At 39.7% G+C, this 20,335-nt stretch overlaps 1 long non-coding RNA gene across 2 annotated transcripts; it reads left to right on the top strand.

Moving 5' to 3' along the window:
- The first annotated feature begins 232 nt into the window (after nt 1–232).
- Nucleotides 233–2,979, top strand: LOC145821029 (uncharacterized). 2 transcript variants are annotated; one of them, XR_014363068.1, is made up of 3 exons: nt 233–355; nt 506–556; nt 2,920–2,979. It is a non-coding gene; the product is annotated as an uncharacterized LOC145821029 (long non-coding RNA). The 2 variants fall into 2 exon arrangements; XR_014363067.1 differs by lacking the exon at nt 2,920–2,979 and adding an exon at nt 1,832–1,920.
- Nucleotides 2,980–20,335: the final 17,356 nt, after the last annotated feature.

Genomic DNA, 20,335 nt, shown 5'->3' with positions numbered 1-20,335 from the left:
CATAAGAGCACAACTCTCAAACATGATTAAGAAGTGACAAACATGGAAGTGTGACAACACTATATGCTCTGAAATCATATGTGAAAGGATGCCAAGTGATCCAAACAACACAAGCATACACTACTAGAAAAGTGACTTTTTGCGTCACTTCTTTTGCGACGGTCAAATAAGCGGTCACAAAAAAATATATATATATATATATATCAGCAACAACCATAACTTATAAGAGATGCAAATAACACAGCTTTCTTTAATTAATTTTCCCCAATTTCAATTTCATAACTTTCTCTCTCTCTATGATGGAAGCTCTCAATGTGCCTTAGCTCTCTCTCGCACTCACCCATGGTCGTCACAGGTATGGCTCTCTCTCTCCCTCTCTCAATCTCTCTCTTTCTCCTTTGATTTCTCAATCTCTCTCTCTCTCTCTCTCTCTCTCTCTCTCTCTCTTAAATTGTTTCTAAATTCAGAAACTTGTAATGTACCTGTCAATTTGTTGAATTTTTAGGTGATTTCATTGCAAATTAGGTGATTTCATCGGTGTCTTGTGAGAATACAAGTAATTTTGCAATCCTCAACCTCCTCTATCACCTCTGCTTCTCTCTCTATCTAACTTAGGAAATCTAGGTTTTCAATTATTTGTAATTTTTTCTTTTCTCATCTGAAATGTTTCTATCTATTTTCAATTCTTCTCACATATACATGTATATTTATATACACACATCTGAATTTGATTTTTTTTTTTTTTTTTTTTTTTTTTTGCGATTCATAGTCAATTTCGCAAATTTCATAGAATTTAGGAGAGATACTGTGAGAGAGCAAAAGTTAGGGTTTTATTCATTTACTTTTTATTCTCCTCTCTCTCTCTCTCTCTCTCTCTCTCTCTCTCTCTCTCTCTCTATGGCTTTGTTACTCACAATTACATATAGTTTTTAAAAAGAATTTATGACGCGCTATTCAAACAAAAAAATTCTATAGCCTAAATTTTGTATAGACTTGTTTTATTTTAATATTTTGTTTGATAAAGGTGCATTGGAATTTTAATTGAAATTTTTTGTAGTATAGCTAGTGTTTTGTTTGTTTATTTATTTTTTGAATTTTTTACAACTTAAAAAAATTAGTTTCATATTAAAGTTAACATGTGAAGCACAATAACAATTTTCCCCACATTTACATTATGAAAATTCACATAATAGCAGTAAGAATGATAGCATCTAGCTATTTCGATTTGTATTTTCAGTTTAAATGTATTTTGTAGCTCCGTAAACCCTGGTGTTTAAGCCCTTTCTTTTCCCTCTTAACATCTGCTTGGAAAATAGTTTGATGAATAGACTAACTCTTAGTTGTCATAAAACTGAGTTTATGATGCTCCTGTTTAATACTTACTATTGTAAACCTAATTACATTTGTGATGTTCTTCTACAGCACTCGAGCCATTCTTCAATGCTGCTGCTTCTCAATTTATTTTGGGCCACTAGATTCCCTTACCCTTATGGCTATCATTAGCCCCGTTGTTTTTGGTAATTGTTCGACTTTGTTCCTATCTATTGGTTCATTTGTCTTCATGTTGAATCAAAATTACCGCTTCTCTAAACCTGATTTGCTAGGTATATTATTTTTAATAAAAAGTGATGCTGTCATAAAACTAATCAAGTAACCTATCACAGTATAAATTACACACGTATTTGTACATGTAATTAGATTTTTTATCAAGCATTTGAATAAAATTTGTTTACAAATGGTTATGTGATTATGTCAAGAACCAAGGGCTTGATCAAATAAATTGAACGACATATTCTTTTGCTGATGATAATCCTCTCAAATTCTATATTAGGCGTATCAATGGCATCACTGACGGAACTTTCTTTCAAGTGGACTGGTTTCATTAGTGCGATGATTTCAAATATTGCATTCATTTACAGGAGTATCTATTCAAAGAAGCAATGGTAATGTCTTTCACAACATGTAATTATTCTTAGTATTCTAAATTGTGGATTTAATTTTATGGGATGGAAGAGTGTGGAAGAACACAATTAAGGTCCCCTCTTTGACCTTTAATAATGCTTGATTATCTCTTATGTTGCTTTCGACATTTCTAAATGCAAGAAATAATGGTGTTGAACACTTGACACGTGTAAGACTTAAAAGAGTACAGGATTTGTGTCCAATGTGCCTAGTTGGACATACACCCAGTATCTCTTGCTTAGTCTATTAGGTAATTTTTATAACACTAAACTTTACTGACTAGTATCTTTTTATATTGTGAGTGACAATGTTAATATCAATTTGGTATAAATATAAAATTGTGGAAAGGTTCTTTCTTTGAATAATGGTTAATAAGATTGTGACATGATACTTCTCTTAGTCTTTCCTAAACCAAAGCATACATGATTAGTCAAAACTGTAAGCTTATATAGACTAACAACACTAACTAATATAAGCATGAATCAAGTTCATAATCCTATGTTGAACAAACTTTTAACTTCAAGAAGTGCTTGTAGTAACTCATTTTCAAATCTCTAATTCAGCATCTCAAGCCATGTCAGGTTCTATAACAAACCTAATATTCAGTCATAATCCTATGTTCTCAATATACAGTGTGCCTGCAAGTTTGTGTGTGTAGGTTAGACCTTAGTACATGGAGATAAAATAAAGGACAATTAAATTAACAGTGATGGTGTACTCTATATGTGACTAATTGGTTTTAAATCAAAATTAAAATATAGGATATATACATGGGGTTGATGATTGATCTATGCCATAAGTTTGATCCAAATAAAAAATGAACATAGTGTGATAAGAGTGTAAGCTATCTTCTTTGATGATATCAATGCACATGAAAACATTTTGAACTTCCATGAAGTACATAACTTTCTCCCAATTTTTGAGGTCTTCTATGATGGTTGTTTGTCTCTTCTTCAGTGATCTTGGAAATGCAGCATTATCTGGCCAATTTTTGGTCCCTCAGCTTGGCCAGCTCAAAAATTTACAATACCTGTAAGTCTATTTTTATGTGTTTGCCTAAATGTTGCCTTTGATTTTTTTAGTTTGTCTTGATATTATTACTTTCTATTACTAAACCATCCCTCCCTTCCTCACTCTATGTAGTCTGTCCAATCATGGTAAAAACGCCTTTGCAATTATTATTGATCTAACATTATTGATCATCTGTATTGTTCATCTGTTAACATTATTGATCTAACAACTATAAGCAGTGATCTGCATTTCTAGAAAAATATTCATGTTAAACATTAGGTTTGGCATTACATTTTATCACTCATTTGTTTTTCATTTTGTGAAATCTTTATGTGCAATTAATTGATTCTGTTAATTTGTTAAATATTGATGTTGGCCACTGTCATATGTGTTTTTTTTTTACAATATCTATAAGGGAACACATTGTTTCCATACACCATAACAGATCACCAATAGCTATTTCACTAATGTTTCTAAATACTTTTTAGTGTTCTACAGAAATGTAAACACTGATATTTATGATTCTATTTTCCTCACAATGTTTCTGAAATATGCACTAATGTAGGGGATCACTGCCTAAAACCATTTGTAATACCGAAACCAGAAGTCAGAGTGAGCAGAAGAACCAGTGCAGATGAATCTCTATTTTTCTAGAAATAGAGATTTGGATGTTAGCATGGTTCTATATTGAGAAATGCTATATGTCAACTGATATTTATATGAGAATAAATTATACATATTTAAACCATGGGTTCTTATTTAGATATCAACACTACAGAGCTCTCCAAATAATCATAGTGCACTTGATAGCTTATAATCATTGAATTATTTATTTGAAGTTGAAAATTTCTTGCCCGGTTCTCAAATAGGTACAAGTCATCCAAAGAACAAGGGAGGAACAGAGCCATTATTTCATCTTACTGGTGCACATTTTTATCAAGCTTAAGTACTACTTATCATTGGTTGATCCTGGAGTCTCAGAAGGTATACAACCCCATGACTTCTTCAAAAGAAAAAAAAATGCTATAGTTTTGTATTTAACACCATGATCTTCACTACAAAAATGCTATAGTTTTTGAATTATTATTATTTTCTGTCATGTTTAGTTTGCAAGTGTTTTGTGTTGTAATGAAAAACTATTGACAATTCATTGTACCTATTTTATTTTTCCAGAATCATGAATATAACTATGAGTCTGTGACTATATGTAAATCATAACAAGAAGGAATGACAAAGATTAAAAAGAGATGCAGACGCATAGGGTTAAGGCTTAACTTGTTGGGTTATGTTGTTGTTCTAGAAGAACCTATAGTACCCAAGATGAAGGTGCTTCAAAATAAAGGCATAATAGTGATTCCTCTATTCTTTTTCAGCAGAGAAGTTTGTCTGTGAACTTCTAATGGGTTACACAATATCTTTGAAATTTTTGTACTCTTTACTCCTTATGTTCAGTTTGTTCCTTGATATAATTTCAGTTTTGAGTGTATTAGTTGATGTTTTAAAGTTATTTGAACTTTCTACTTCATTTCCATACTTCAAATGTGATCTTCATACATTGTCAATGATCCAGTTATGGAATAGCTGCAATTGTCAAGGACCAAGGAAGTTTGTTGTCCTACACCTTCGGTTTGACAAGGTATGGCCTGATTCTTTTATAAATATTTAGTGGTCGGAGTATCTAATTTTTTTACTCTAGGTTCCCTAGTGTAGAGAAAGAGGTACAAATTTTGACTTCATGCTTAATGTGCTTTGGTAATTTTCAACTTTCAAGACAATCAATTTAGGCCCTTCTCTATTGCTATTACTATGTAACTATGTCTTGTATAGCTCATGCATGGTCTATGTCTACCATCCAGCCAACATATGTAGATTGCATGTTTACACTTGAGCTACTTTGCTTTCTCTCTCTCTCTCTCTCTCTCTCTCTCTCTCTCTCTCTCTCTCTTTCTTAAAGCAGATGACAAAATTAGAAGATGTTTGTAATCTTAAGAGTTGCTGCTCTTCTTCCGACTCTGTAACAAGACTGTGAAGGATTCTTAGAATCAAAACTACTGCAACATCAAATGTTCTTTGTAATTACAAGAGATGAAAAACCTTTGTAGGATTCTTTTCGGAACTTTTTGTTATTGTTGCACACTTTTTTTTTTTTTTTTTTGAAGAAAGAGAATTTTATTAAGAGAAGAAATGGAAAATAATGCATGAATGTTGAGATTTTTTAAAATATGTCTTTACGTTTATGGTATATAATATTTGAATATATATACATATATATCTATTATATATATATATGATTGTAAGTTTATTTATTTTATTTTATTTTATTTTATTTATTTTTTGTGACGGTAAGAAGATGGTTGCTAATACATTGTAGGCATTTTTTAAACTTTTTTGCGATGGCAAAATATCAGTCGCTATAAGTAGGTTAGGCGGTCGCAAATAGTTTGCAACTGCTGTTTTGCGGTCGCAAAAAGTATTTACCGCCCCCACATTCGCGACCCTCATTTGCCGTCGCATAGGCCGTCGCAAAAAGTCTTTTGCGATTGTTTTTTTATTATTTGCGACGGTTTGTAGCGGTCACAAAAAGTACTTTTTGTAGTAGCATGCTAGAAGGCCTAAGGCACAAGGCTACCAAAAGAAACTACACAAAAGGCATGCAATTCATGGCACAAATGACTGAACCAGCTACAGACAAAGCTCAATTAGGTCAAAATAAAGACCAAAACATGCTGAGATGGGAGCTCAAAAGCCTAGGCATGCATGCATACAAGTTAGGCCATAAGCGAGGCACAAAGGCATAACCCTTAAAAGCACTCGAAGAGTGAAAGAAGTGAAAACATGGCAATGCAATATGCTCTGAAATAACATGTTAAATGATGCCAAATCATGCACATGTCACAAATGAAGCATGCTAGAAGGCTCAAAGCTTAAAACTAGCATAGGCACTTGCACTATAGCTATACAAAACAAGCCCCGAAAGGCCAAGACAACCCAAAACAGTCCTAAAGCATGTCAAAACAATGCTAAAACATGTATGGAGTATAGCCAAAACAAGCTAGCATGAAGGTCCAAAAACACCAAGTACACTAAGCCAATGAGCATGATTACACTACAAGTGTAAGAAGCAAATGAATGATGCTCTAACCAACCAAAAACAGAGTTGTATCATGGTAAAATAACACCAAAAACACACTGAAATGGTAGCCCAAAAGCTTAGGCAAGATGGCATACATATTGGCTTATGTTTAAGGCATAAAGCACCAACCCTCCAAAGCATTGAAAGAGTAAAAGATGTGAGGGCATGACCACACTACATGCACTAAAATCACATATCAAATGATGCTAAATCATGAAAATAGCCCAAATAATGCATGCTAGTGACTTGGAAACTCAAAGCTAGTGAGCTAGAATGCACTATGACTATACAAAGCAATGCATGCATGACCAAAACAACATAAAATAGAGCTTAAGTGTGGTAAAACATGAGTAAAAGCTTGATGGAGTGGAGCCAAAAACATGCTAGAATGATGGTCCAAAGCATGATGCATGTTAGGCTAGTGAGTGGAATTGCACTACAAGTGCAAGGAGCATGCAAGAGGCAATCAAACCAACCCTAGACAGAGCTATATCATGGCAAAACAACACCAAAAACATGCTGAGATAGAACCAAAACATGCTAGAAAGGTGAGCTAAAACCTTAAGCATACAAGGCTAGTTTGCAAGGATTACACTACAAGTGTATAAAGCATGCAAGGGTGGCCTAAACTAAGCCAAAATAGAGGTATGCCATACTAAAATAAGGCCAAAAATAGGCTGAGATGGAGCCAAAACAAGCTTGACAAACATGCTACTTTGATGAGCCATCAACACAAGCACACAAGAGAAGAGGAGGGGGGACAACCCCCACCTATTTGGGGCCTCGAAACACAATTTCTACCACTGAAAGTCCTCTAAATTTTAGTAGCTAAAAGGCCAAGAGAAGGCAATCTCAAGGGCCTAAAAGGATAGCACAAAACAAAGCCAAACAAGGCATAAGAGGGGGTAGACCACCCCCAACACCAAAGAGGTCTCAAACAAACACTTTAAGCTCATAAAATCAGAACTTTTTGTAGTTTAAATTTAGGCCTAAAACATCATGCAAATAGGGCCAAAGACTTAATCAAAACAAAGCTTGAAAGAGGCTAGAGACTCACCCTTGTAGAACAACTTCAAGGAAGCAACTTCAGCAACTTTTTTGGACCAAAAGCAATCCAAAAACCTCAAAACCAGCTTCAAGGTGCCTCAGCTCCACAGCAAAGGTGTTTCACTAGGTGTTTGTGTGCAAAAGTGTGAAGAAATGGCACTTTTAAACACAAATATAAAGAGAAAGGAAGAAGTATAGAGATAGAGATATATCTATAGCTCCAATGCAAAATTATGAACCTGAGACAAGAGGGAGGAGGCTCCCTATTATAGAAAACCATGCTACAAGCTTGTTTGGAAAGCTAGAGGCTCTAAGCAATGTATGGAGGATGCTTTCTGTGGCCAACAGTTGGCACAACTGGCAAGAAAATATCTGTACAAAAATACAGAAAATGTGCCGACCAGTTAAAGTGGTCAGCCGACCACTCCCACTAGTCGACCGACCACAAAAGGTGGTCTGCAGGGAGAACAACTGGTCGGCAAGGGGGGGAGGTGGTCTGCACAAAGAGAGGAAGGTGGTGGCATGGCTGCCGACCACTTTAGGTGGTCCACAGACCACCAAGACCAGTTGGCCAACCAGAAAACTGGCTGGCAGGGGAGAAAAGTGGTCTACAGGGGGAGAAACTGGTCTACACCCCTGTGCCACCCTCCAGGAAAGGGAAAACAAGGTTTGGTTCAAAACCAAGCCAAAAAGGAAGCAAGACAAAAGTCCGCGGGACAAGGCACGCAGCCGGAAGCCCCGAAAACTAGTCTACGTGTACAAAAAGTGGTCTACGAGAGGGAAGGTGGTCTACAGCCACAAAAAGTGGTCTACATACCTCTGTTTCCCTCTAGGCAAAGTCAACTAGGCATGGTCCAAAAACCAGGCCAAGAGGAGAACGTTAAGAGGTTTCGAGACAAGGTGCTCAGCCGAAGGCTCTGGAAACCGGAAACTAGCCTACAAGAGGGAAAAGTAGTCTACGACTACAAGAAGTGGTCTACAGGCCTCTCTCTCCCTCTAGGCAAGGTCAACAAGGCATGGTCCACGAACCAAGCCAAAACACAAAGAGTTCAAAGGCTCGGAGGCAAGGCACTCAGCCGAAAACTTTGGAAACTCGAAACGAGCACAAACGTGCGCGATCATCAAGCGCTCAATCGATGACGTCTGAGTCTTAAGGTCAGTCAAAAATGGGGTGTCTACAGATAGGCATGGTGGTAGTGTTTACTTCTTCTGAGCATTTCATAATTGTGCTATTACTGGTAGTGGCATCGGAAGTACAAACAACATTCTTCCTCATAAACTCATTACCTTCCACAATGAGCCCTTGTCTGATGGCATCTTGGATTTGAACCCTAATTTCATGGAGGTCCGTAAAGTTGAATATCATATTCTGCAATATCTCGGCTTGCCTAACCATATCTAGCTGCAGTGAATCTACTGATTGCTGAAGACGGATTAGTAAATCCTCTAGATTTGTCGGAGGCTGGGCCATGATAGGGGTAGACGGTCGTGCTCTGAACAGAGGTGACCTTGCTAATAAATGCTAGAATAGTAGAACCGGTGAGCCTTGTCTAGCATTTCTTTGCCTTACCTTGCCTTTGAGCTAAATCCCCAACCTGACAAAGTCTATCAACACAAGTCCAAAGTACCTGGGGGATATCAGAGCCTTCTGAAGCTATGGTCCCAAGACTACCTAGCAAAAGGGAAAATAGACAGCACCTCAGCCTGGTTTCACTAGAACAGATATGAACATAGCTGAATGACTGTACTCTCCACTGAATTTTACCCCAAAACAGATACTAACTTGGCAACTGATATGCATATTCTTGTACAATTTCACTATAAAGCACATACCAGTTAAGTGAAAACCAAAACACCCCTATGAGGGGGTATAGACACCCCATTTTTGACCGACCTCGAGACTCAGACGTCATTGTTTGTGCACTCAATGATTGTGCATGTTTGTGCTCGTTTTGAGTGCCCGAAGTTCTCAGCGGAATAGCTTGCCTTTGAGCCGAAACTCTCTTTGTTTTATGCTTGTTTTTGGACGAAACCTTGGTGCCACTTGTTTGGAGGGGGGGAAAGGTCTTGTCGGCCACTTTTGGCACTTGTCAGCCACTTTTCCTCCTTGTCGGCCACTTGAAGTAGTCCGTCGGCTAAGGGAGGTGGCCGACGGCCATTTTTCTCATTTTTCAGATATTTATTTGCCAGCTGTGCCGGCTGTTGTCTACTGATGCCATCTCCATACACGTGTATGGAGGGATGAATGCAAGCTTTTAGCTTGCATTTCTACATAAGGGGAGTTCTCTCCCCCATTTGAAGGATTAGAAAATTTTGTGAGCAAAATTTCCCCTCTGTCTCTAGAATTCTCTCTCTCTCCCTATTTTGTGCTTGAAAGTGGGAATTCTCTACACTTTTGTTCTAAGACCCTTAGCCAAACACCTTCACCTTGGAGCTGAGATTCTTGGAGGTCTTGTTTGAGCTCTCAAAGCTGGTTTTAGCTCAGAATTGTTGCTATTTGTTGCTGTGCTTCAAAGGTATAAGGCCCACCCTTCTTAAGCTTTGTTTTAGTTGCTTGTTTGGCCACCTTTGCATGCTGTTTTTGGCCTAGTTTTCAACTACAAAAACCTTTGTTTTTAAGGTTTAAAAATGGTGGTTTAAGGCCTTTTTGGAGTTAGGGGTGGTCCACCCTCTTTTGTGGCTTATTTGCTAAGTGTTGTGTCACTTTTCAAAGCTTTTAAAACACCCTTTTTTTGGCCTTTTAACCACTGAATTCCAAGGGAATTTCAATGGTAAAAACTTGGTTTTGGGGTCCAAAATAGGAGGGGGTGGCCTCCCCTCCTTGTGTCTTGTTTGCAAGTGTAGATGGCCTAGCATGTGAGCATGTTTTTTTACCTATTTGTGACTTGATCTCAGCATGTTTTTTATACTTATTTAGCATGTTTTAGCTTTGTTTTGAGCCTTCTTGGTCATATGAGCCTTGTCTTGCATGGCTATAGTGTAAATAGCCTTTACTAGCTTTGTGTTTTAAGGTCTCTAACATGTTGTGCATGTGTTGATTGCATGTTTTGGCATCATTTAACATGTGATTTTAGTGCATATATCTCTGTCACACTCTCACATATTTCTCTCTTTCATTGCTTTTGAGAGTTGTGCTTTGAGCCTTGCTTGCGAGCTAACAAATGAGCATGTTTTTCTTGCCTTCTATGCTTTGATCTCAACATATTTTAGCCACTGTTTTGGCATGTTTTAGCTCTATTTTGAGCTGGTTTGGTCATTTGAGTTTGATATTGCATGCCTCTAGTGTAATGCTCTTCACTAGCTTTAATGCTTTTGGCCCTTAACATGTTGTACATGTGTTGTTTGCATGTTGTAATACTATTTTGCACGCCATTTCATCACTGAAAAGTCTGTAACCTCCCTCATTTCTTCATTTTTCCATTTGTTTTGAGGGTTGGTTGACCTTATGATTGTGTTTAAGCTTGAGATTGAGCTTGTGCTCAATGGCTTTAATCCTCTTTTGAGGATTTCTACTAGTCAAAGGCATGATCTCTCTCATGTCTTAAACCATCCTTTGGTTGACCCCTCTTTCATTAGGGGACAATCACTTTGGACTTAACCGGTTAAAGAATGGCTTGGTAATGTAAAATGTGTAAACAAAAATTGGACAAGTAAAATATGAACAAGATAAGCATTTGTGTTGCATTGCATGTGTTTGGATCAGACGTTAATCCAAACACAAGAAATGTGGAACGTTTCATACTCAAAGTGATGAAACGTGTCACATTTCTTGGTCGCCGTCACCCTTGATCATGCATGATAGGGTGATGGCCTTTTGAGTCTATTTGTGCATTCATTAAGCTTGTACAAGCTTGATTCTTTGGCCATCATGCATGAAAATGCTTGATTGGTGGCTTGAGAGCCAAGTTCCATACTTCTTTGAGCTTGAGACATGATAAGGAGGGTGGCAGTACACACATTCCTTGAAAAATACATTGTTGTGCCTCAGTTGTTCTCTGTTGCAGCAAAAATAGAAGTTTGGAAAAGCAATGGCCGACCGGCCACCTCAAGTAGCAGACCGGCCAGTTAAAGTGGCCGACAGCCACTTTTTGTGGCCGACCGGCCACAGTCCATTCTTGTGCAAAAGTATTCCTGTTTTGGAGTAGAGGCAGTCTAGAAATTGGTATGATGTTCAGAGATCACCGCGAGTGCAAACAGAGGCAACAGAGATTAAGGCGATGGATTTTCGGGAGGACACAACCGAGCATGCATATCTCCCTCGCCTATGAGGCTGTTTACTCGCTTTATTTAAACTGTTTTAAATAGCTTAGTGTAGTTAGTTATTCAATTAGTTTGTGTAACTAGTTATTCAATTTCATTTGTTGTAAGTAATTAGCTTAGAATAAGTTAGTTAACAGATTCAATTGTGTTGTAATAATTAATTAGCTTAGAATAGTTAATTAGTTGTTATAATAATTAGCTTAGCTTAGTGTAGCTTAGCTTATTTATTCAGACCCTCCTTCGAGAGGGCATAATGTTGTAATAAGGGTGCGTGCATGTGTGCATGTCTTCCAACCCCACGTCTTTCTCCCTTTTATTTAACCGCTTTCGATGGCTAGTTTAGGGATCATGTCTCAATTAGCATACCTTATGCCTTGCATGTTTGCATCATTCATTTGTCTTGCATGCACCGAGGCTCGGCGCATCATTCAAACTACATCGTATTTCAATACTTATTTGAATACGTGTTTCAAAGCACGTTATCCAATTGTTGCATTCATATGCCATCTTAGATAGCCGAGCCTATTAATGTCATGTTGCATGTGTTGCATTAGGCATCTTAACATAGCTAGGATTATGCATTGTTTCTAACTAACTTTTTGTTTTGGCTCGTAGTACACTGTAAGTCTTTACGCTTTAGCATACTTGCATGAGTGTGAGTGTTGCCATGATAGCATGCTTGCCATGAGGCTATTTACTTAAGTGATTAACTGCATGAATGCCTGTGGGTGATGGCTTTGTTGCTTGAATTGGAACAATTCATCAAATGTGAGTTTTAAGCCCACTTTGCGAAGTGGCAAATCATGTTTTTTTAAGCCCACCATGTTTGGTGGCAAATCCGCATTTTAGCCCACTTGAGGGTGGCAAATTCAAACCATTTTCAAAAGCAAACATGAGTTGAATTTGTTCCAAATCTCGCGATTTAGTCTATACTTGTATGTGTGCGCCACATAGTAAAGTTAGCTAATAATCGGAATAAGAACATATGTGTTTATAAAAATAACATATCATACTTAGTAGAGGCCAATCCTTTGATCAGGCAAGCAAGGGTGCTCATTTCAGGACCTTCCCCTCTCATACCCAAGTTCCCAAGCCGAGGCAACTTTGGTGATGACGAACACGTAGCCTTTGGCACGAGTCAGGATTTCCTAAATTTTCCAAAAATAAAATATTTAGGTGGCGACTCCGTAATCTGGCAAAGCAGTCCAGTTTTGGCATTATTTTATTCAAAATCTGATTTTACAAAATGATTTGCCGAATTGAACTCTTTGGTGTTTATCAGTTTCACATTGCCCTTTGTGAAATTAGATTCAGAACCGGAACAGGAGTCTGAACTGTAGGACCAATTCGCGCCTCTCCAAAAGGGGGACACGCAAAGAAAGTCGAGCTATAAGGGGATAAGGTTACCCTGTCCTCATTTCGTCAGGAGTTAGGGTTTCACTATGCACAACAAGTGGCTTCACACAATCCTGCATTCAGGTGAGCAGTTTGTCCTAGTTTGGAACAGTCTCTATGGCTTCCAATAAGCAACTAGGCCGATTGGTCAAAAAGGGTACTTCAACAAGACTACCTAGTATACCTCTCACACCTAACACCAAGAAGTGAAAGGAGGATCAAACGGTACAGCGGTAGTCCAGATCCAAGGGTTATGTTCCCATCGTGGCAGAGCCCGCAACCAGTCAGCCTTTTGGCAAACTTTTCCAAGCAAGCCTTGGCAAAACCGTTCAGGAATAGTAGATGGCAAACACTGTGACTTTGGCGCACCGATCCAAATGCAAATGCAAGGAAACACATAAGTGTAAATAAAATGTCATATCATATGTTCGAGTCAAGTTCTCTCAGTCCCCAGCGGAGTCACCAGAAACTATGGACTCCCCTTTTTCCGCACCTCGCCTTTTGGAAAGGGTTTGAAAAGAAGGCCTCATAGTTCAGACTCCCACGGTTCCGAATCAAGTCTCACAAAGTGCAATGTGAAACTGATAATCACCAAAGAGTCCAAATCCGGCAAACCTTTTTAAAAAATCGATTTTAAATCAAATAATGCCAAAATTGGACTGCTTTGCCAGATATAGAGTCGCCACCTAAATATTTTATTTTTGGGGAAATTTAGGAAACCCTAACTCGTGCCAAAGGCCACGTGTCCGTCATCACCAAAGTTACCTCGACTCGAGAACTTAGGTACGAGAGGGGAAGGTACTGAAATGAGCACCCCCACTCGCCCGATCAAAGATTGGCCTCTACTAAACATGATATGATTTTTCATAAATATTATGTGTTCTTATAAGATTTTTCATAAACATTATGTGTTCTCTCAGGTTATTAGCTAACATTACTATGTGACGCACACAAGCAAGTATAGACTAAAAATTGCAAGAATTGGAACAACTCAACTCATATTTGTTTGCGAAAATGGTTTGAATTTGCCACCCTCAAGTGGGTTAAAAAGATGTGGATTTGCCACCAAACATAGTGGGCTTAAAACATGATTTTTCCACAACAAAGTGGGCTTAAAATTTACATTCGTTGAATTGTTCCAATTCAAACAACAAGCCTTCATCCACAGGCATTCATGTAGTTTAGCATTTAAGCACATAGCCTCATGGCAAGCATGCGAAACATGGCAATATGGCGATCACACTCATGCAAATATGCTGAAGTATAAAACTCACCGAATACTCCGAGCCAAAATAGAAACTAGTTTAAAAAATGCATAATCCTAACTATACAAGATGTCTAATGTAACACATGTAATAATGCAATTAATAGGCTCAGCTACTAATATGGCATACGGATCAATTTGTTAACATGCGGTTAAACACGTATTCAAAGAAGATATTGAAATAACAATGCAGTTTGAATGATGCACCGAGCCTCAATGCATGCAAGACAAAATGAACGGATGCAAACATGCAAGCATAAGGTATGCTAATTGAAAATGTCCCTAATCTAACCATCAAAAGCAATTAAATAAAAGGGAGAAAGACGTGGAGTTGGAAGACATACACACACACACGCACGCTTATTATAACATTACGCCCTCGCAAAGGAGGGCCTGAATGAATAAAAGCTAACTAACTACGCTAATTAAGCTGACTAATACAAACCGAAACTAATTAACTATTCTAGCTAATTAATTATTACAAAACGAAAATGAATAACTAGTTACACTAACTAATTATCCACAACACTTAATTAGCTACAACTAATTAATTACAACACATGCTAAGCTAGATATTTAAGCGATAAGTAAACTTAAAATGCAATGGAGGCTGATGCACGTGCTCGGTTTCCACCCGAAAAGCCGCTGTTTTGCTACTGCAAGCCTCTGTTTGCACATATGATCACTGAAAATTCTGCCAACTTCCAGAACATTTCTGCTTCACCTCAAGAACACACTGTGCAAACATCTCTACCCCCATTGGCAATTCCACATTCGGCCTAGCCTGGCCTGCTGATGTAATGTAACCGCTCGGCTTGTACATGAAGCTCGTAGACCCCTCAAGCTCTGTATAATCATTCTCATCTGCCTCCACAACCGACCCACTTCTATCTTCAATAGTAACCACCACCGTTTCAGGTTGGGTTTGGGAGATGTCCAACATGCACAAGTCAATGCTGTCAGGAATGAACACCTCCGACTTGGGTAGGTGAGAAGGGGTGATATATATGCTAGCGTCGTATGACACAACCCCAGTTTGGATTAGATTGATGCGTTTCGAAGGTGGAGCTTGGTTATGTGGTGGGAGAGGGTTGGTAGTGACATTCGGTTTCTCCGGAGGCACGATCACCTTATTGTCAATGAGATCCTGAATCTCATGACGCAATCTAAAGCACTAGTCGGTGTCATGACCATGTTGTTGGTGAAAGGCGCAGTACTTCGCCAGGTTATATGTTGGTGGGAGATTACTTAGTAAGGGTCGCGGCTCTAGGGGCTTCAGGTGCCCTTTCCTGATCAATACCCCCAAAGCTTTGGACGGAGACATATACAGTGGGGTAACGGTTCTCTGGCCTCGGGGTGCGAATTTGGTTGTTTACGAGCCACTTCCGGACGCACCAGTGAATGGTGTAGCTGAAAGGGTTTTGGGAGGGGTGGTGGTGACCATTCCCACATCTAAAGATCTGGCAGTTGCAGCACTGCTTGTGCCTGCATTCGTACAGCGGTTGAATGCCCTCTTGAGCTGCTCTCTCTCATGATCGATGAGGCCCTGTTTCATCGCGTCCTCAATCTGCATCCCTATCTCATGTAGATCTGCAAAGGTGGGAAGGGAGAGAGCGATCATCTTCTGCATGAGCTTGGGCTGAAGGTTGCGCACAACCATCCAAATCTGATCTTTGTCAACAGGCTTGATGGTCATCATCAAGGCCTTGGCCCTCCACCAGGTCACAAAATCGGAGAAGCTCTCCTTCGGCTCTTGCCTAGTTGTCTCGAGATCACGAGTTGTGACCTCGATCTGTGTATTATAGGAGTATTGAGCTACAAAGGCCTCAGCCATCTCCTCCCAATTCCTCTTGACAGAGTCCTCCAGTTTTGCATACCAAATAGCCGTTACACCCGACAGGGTCCGGCCAAACAATGAAAGCTTATGCAATCTAAAGAGGCCTATCGGCCTTCGTATGTCCGAGAACAGCCGCAAATGCACCATAGGATCTCCAGACCCGTCATAATGGTCTATGTGCGGCATTTTAAACCGATCTGGAAGAGTCACGGCTGAGTCGGTGTACCCATCCTCAATATCTGGAATGGATTTCACGCCCTGGGACTTCTTGAACAGCTTTTCAAGCTTGCTCACTTTTAGTGTCGTGGGGTCCACCTCGAACTGAAAGGGAGAATCCAGTAGGTTGGTAGGTGCTTTGGATAGCTGGGGTAGGATCGGGGGCGAAGCCGGCCCCGTTGGATCGTCCATATTGTCCTGGACGTTAGCGGTCTCCCCCGAGTATTGGAACTCTTGGTGGGGGAGGAGCTGGGTGCGAAGTAGATGCTCCGGCTTACTGTGGTGGTTGTTGTTGCTACAATCTAGCAATCAACTCCGCCTGTTGGGCCATAACCTCGGCCTGGCGTGCGGCAAATTCTGCTTGACAAGCAGCGTCCTGCTGTATGGTTTTCATACTCTCCTGGAGCTGACGCATCATCTCCTCTATACCTGCCATATTGTGCTGATCTAGCTGAATAACCGGTATATCTATCCCTACAGTAGAAATTGAGACCTCAGCCTGACTATTCATTGGTGGGGTAGACCACTGATCTGGCGACCACTGTACCGATACACTACACCTTTGTGAACTCCGTCTGGTAACCGAGGGTAAAGAAAGGAACACTGCTTATCCATCTATCAGATCCCTAGATCAATTAAGTCTATGACCTCTAACCCAGAGTGCTCGGGGGATATCTGCCTGGTCGGATGCAATGGTGCTAAACTACCTTGCAAAAAGATAAATAAAGCATAATAAGGAAACAATGAACACAAAAACGGACAGCATAACAGCTTAAATAAAGACAACACGTAGTTGGCAAATACAAGTTGGACGAACTGTTCTCAACCACTAATCGCTGTTCCCAAATCACTGTCCCAAATCTGAATCTGCTACCCACAGGTAAAACTGATTCCCAAATACTGATGCTGATGCCCGCAGGTCTGATACCCAGACTTGCAAACTGATACATGCATTCCTGTAGAGACACACTCTAAAAGCACATAACAAGCAAGTGAGAGCCAAAGCACCCCTATGTTGGGGTAGGGTTTCCCTGTCCTATTTTGTCAGAAGCTAGGGTTTCACTACGCACGCAGCGATTTCAAACAACCTATAATCGGGTAAGCAACCTGTCCTAGTTTGGAATGGTCACTACAGTTTCCAATATGCAACTAGGTCGAATGGTCAAAAAGGGTGCCCCGGTAAAAATTGGGGTTTATGTTCCCGTCATGGCAGAGCCCACAACTGGTCAGCCTTATGGCGCGCTTCTCAAAGAAAGCCTCCGGCAAACCGTTCAAGAATAGCATACGGCAAACACGGTGTCCTAGGCGCACCAATGAAAGTGCAATGCAAAGAGACACATAAGTGTAATCAAAACAAGATATCATGAGTTCGAGTCAAGTTCTCTAAATCCCCAGCAGAGTCGCTAGAAACTATAGACGTGCCCGAACGTCCCGGCTTCGCGCGGTGAAATGGCGCGAAATCCGTTTTGTTCATTAGCATACTACAGTTCAGACTCAATGTCACAGTTCTAAATCTAATCTCGCAAAGTGCAATGCAAGACCGATAAATCACCAAAGAGTCCAAATCCGGCAAATCGTTTTGGAAAACTGATTTTTATAAAGAAGTGCCAAACATGGACTGCTTTGCCAGATATAGAGTCACCGCCTAAACGTTTTGTTTTGGGGGAAATTAGGAAACCCTAACTCGTTGCCTGAGGCCACGTGTCCGTCATCACAAAAGTTGCCTCGGCTCGGGAACTTGGGTACGAAAGGGGAAGGTCATGCAATGAGCACCCCCGCTCGCCCGATCAAAGATCAGCCTTTACTAACATGATATTTTGTTTTGAAAACATATGTGTTCTTATTCTGGTTTATTAATCTAGAATTACTATGTGATGCGCACAACACACAAGTATAGACTAGATCGCCCAAGTTGGAACAAAACATCTCATGTTTGTTTGTTTGAAAATGGTTTGAAGATGCTACTCGCAAATAGGCTAAGACGTGGATTTGCCACCCTCAAGTGGGCTTAGAAAACATGATTTTGCCACTCTCAAGTAGGCTTAAAACTCGCATTTCAATGAATTGTTCCAATTCAAGTAATCTAACCTTCACCCACAGGCATTCAGGCAGTTTATATCATTCAAGCAATTAGCCTCATGGCAAACATGCTATCATGGCAACACTCACACTCATGTAAGATGCTAAAGCATAAAAGCTTACCTAGTACTCCGAGCCAAAACAAAAGCTAGTTAGTAATCAATGCATGATCCTAACTATGTTGAGATGGCTAATGCAACACATGCAAAATGCAACTAGAGATAGGCTTGGCTATTCTAAGATGGCATATGAGATGCAACTTGATAATCATGTATTCAAATCAGAATTGAAATACAATGCAGTTAGTATGATGCGCTGAGCTCGGTGCATGCAATACGAATGAATGTATGCAAACATGCAAGCCTAGGAATGCTAATTGAAATATGACCTAGAACTAACCATCGTAAGCGACTAAGTAAAAGGGAGAAAGACGTGAGGTTGGAAGACATTCACACACTCACGCACACTTATTACAAAATTTGCCCTCTCGACGGAGGGTCTGAATAAATAATACAAACCAACTAATTAATCAACTACCCTAGCTAATTAATTATTACAAAACTCTTAACTAATTAAACAAATTAATTAAGTTACAAAACAGTTAAAACGGCCTCGAGAAGACAGACATGCATGCTCGGTTGGCTTCGCTCGGAAATCCGTTGCCATGCCTCACGTTGCTTCTGTTTGCCCTGTTCTGCACCTCTGAAAACTGTGAAAATCTCTGTGATGCTTCTAAATCACCTAATGGACATGCTGAGAGGCCATCAGCCAAGGAAAAAGGGTCATCGACCACTTTTTAGTCCATCGGCCAAATATTGTTAGCCGATCGGCACTGAAGATAGCCAATCGGCCATCTCTTCCTGCACACTACTCTTGTTGCTGCAGCAGAGAACAAACAAGGGCATGGCAATACATTTGCAAGAAAATATTGTGCAACTACACCCCTTATCATGTTTGAGACTCAAAAGAGTGTAGTGTTCGACTCTCGAGCCATCATTCACGCATTTCGATGCATGATGGCCAAAGAGGCCGAATTGCACACATCAATATGGAATGAATGCACAAAACACATGAATGCCTCACACTCTATCATGTTAGATCAAGAGTGTCGGCGATCAAGGATTGAGGCACATTTCGTCACTTTAAGTACGAAACGTTCTTCGATCCTCGTGTTTAGTTTTACACCCCAAACCAAACACAATGCAATGCATGCAACATGGAAAAGCCATACAATGCAACATAAGCATGCCAAATACAATATGACTCAAACATGCACACAAGGCTAAGGTAACAAGCATGCCAAATGCAATGCAACCTAAACAAGCATGTTACAAAATGCAAACTAGCAAGCATGCAAAATGCAACCTAAACATACAAACATGCATGGTATGCAAAGATGGACGAGCATGCAACAACATGCAAACTAGCGAGCATGCAACAACATGCAACATGTCGAGTATGCAATAACATGCAAAGATGGACTTAAACCAAAATGGACAGACCTCAGCCCTGCCCAAATCAGTGGCCTAAATACGATGAAAATACTTGCTGAAATGAAGTCAAAACATGCTAAGCAAACATGCTATCAATACGAGCCATTTATACTAGCAAATGAGACACAAGGAAAGGGGGGTGTCCCTCTCATATTCAAGACTCCAAAACCACTTCTCCACCACTGAAAATCCTCTAGATTTCAGTGGTGAGAAGGTCAAAACAAAATGGTTCCAAAGCTCAAAAAGAAAGGCACAAAACAATTTCAAACAAGGCCTAAGAGGGGGTAAACTACCCCCAATACAAAAGTGACCTTAAACAATCATCACAAGCATGAAAAATCAGAACTTTTTGTATTAGAAAGCTAAGCTTAAAACAATATGCAAGTAGGTTTAAAAGCTTAAGCAAGAATGGGGGATTAAAAGGTTAGTTGTTCACCCTTGAAGAACACTACTCCAGCAACTTTTCTGAGCTCAAACGCACCCAAGAACACCAAAACCAACTCCCTAGTACCTCAGCAACAAAAGGATGGTGTAATGCTAGGTGTTTGTGTGCAATAATATGAAGAAATCACACTTTTTGGCACAAGCAATGACAAAGGGAGAGAGAGAGGGAGATATAGAGAGAGAGATATAAGTTT

Source organism: Camellia sinensis, chromosome 3 (genome assembly GCF_055761805.1).
Source record: "Camellia sinensis isolate YWXY chromosome 3, ASM5576180v1, whole genome shotgun sequence".
NCBI lineage: Eukaryota > Viridiplantae > Streptophyta > Magnoliopsida > Ericales > Theaceae > Camellia > Camellia sinensis.
This window is presented reverse-complemented; position numbering and strand designations above follow the sequence as displayed.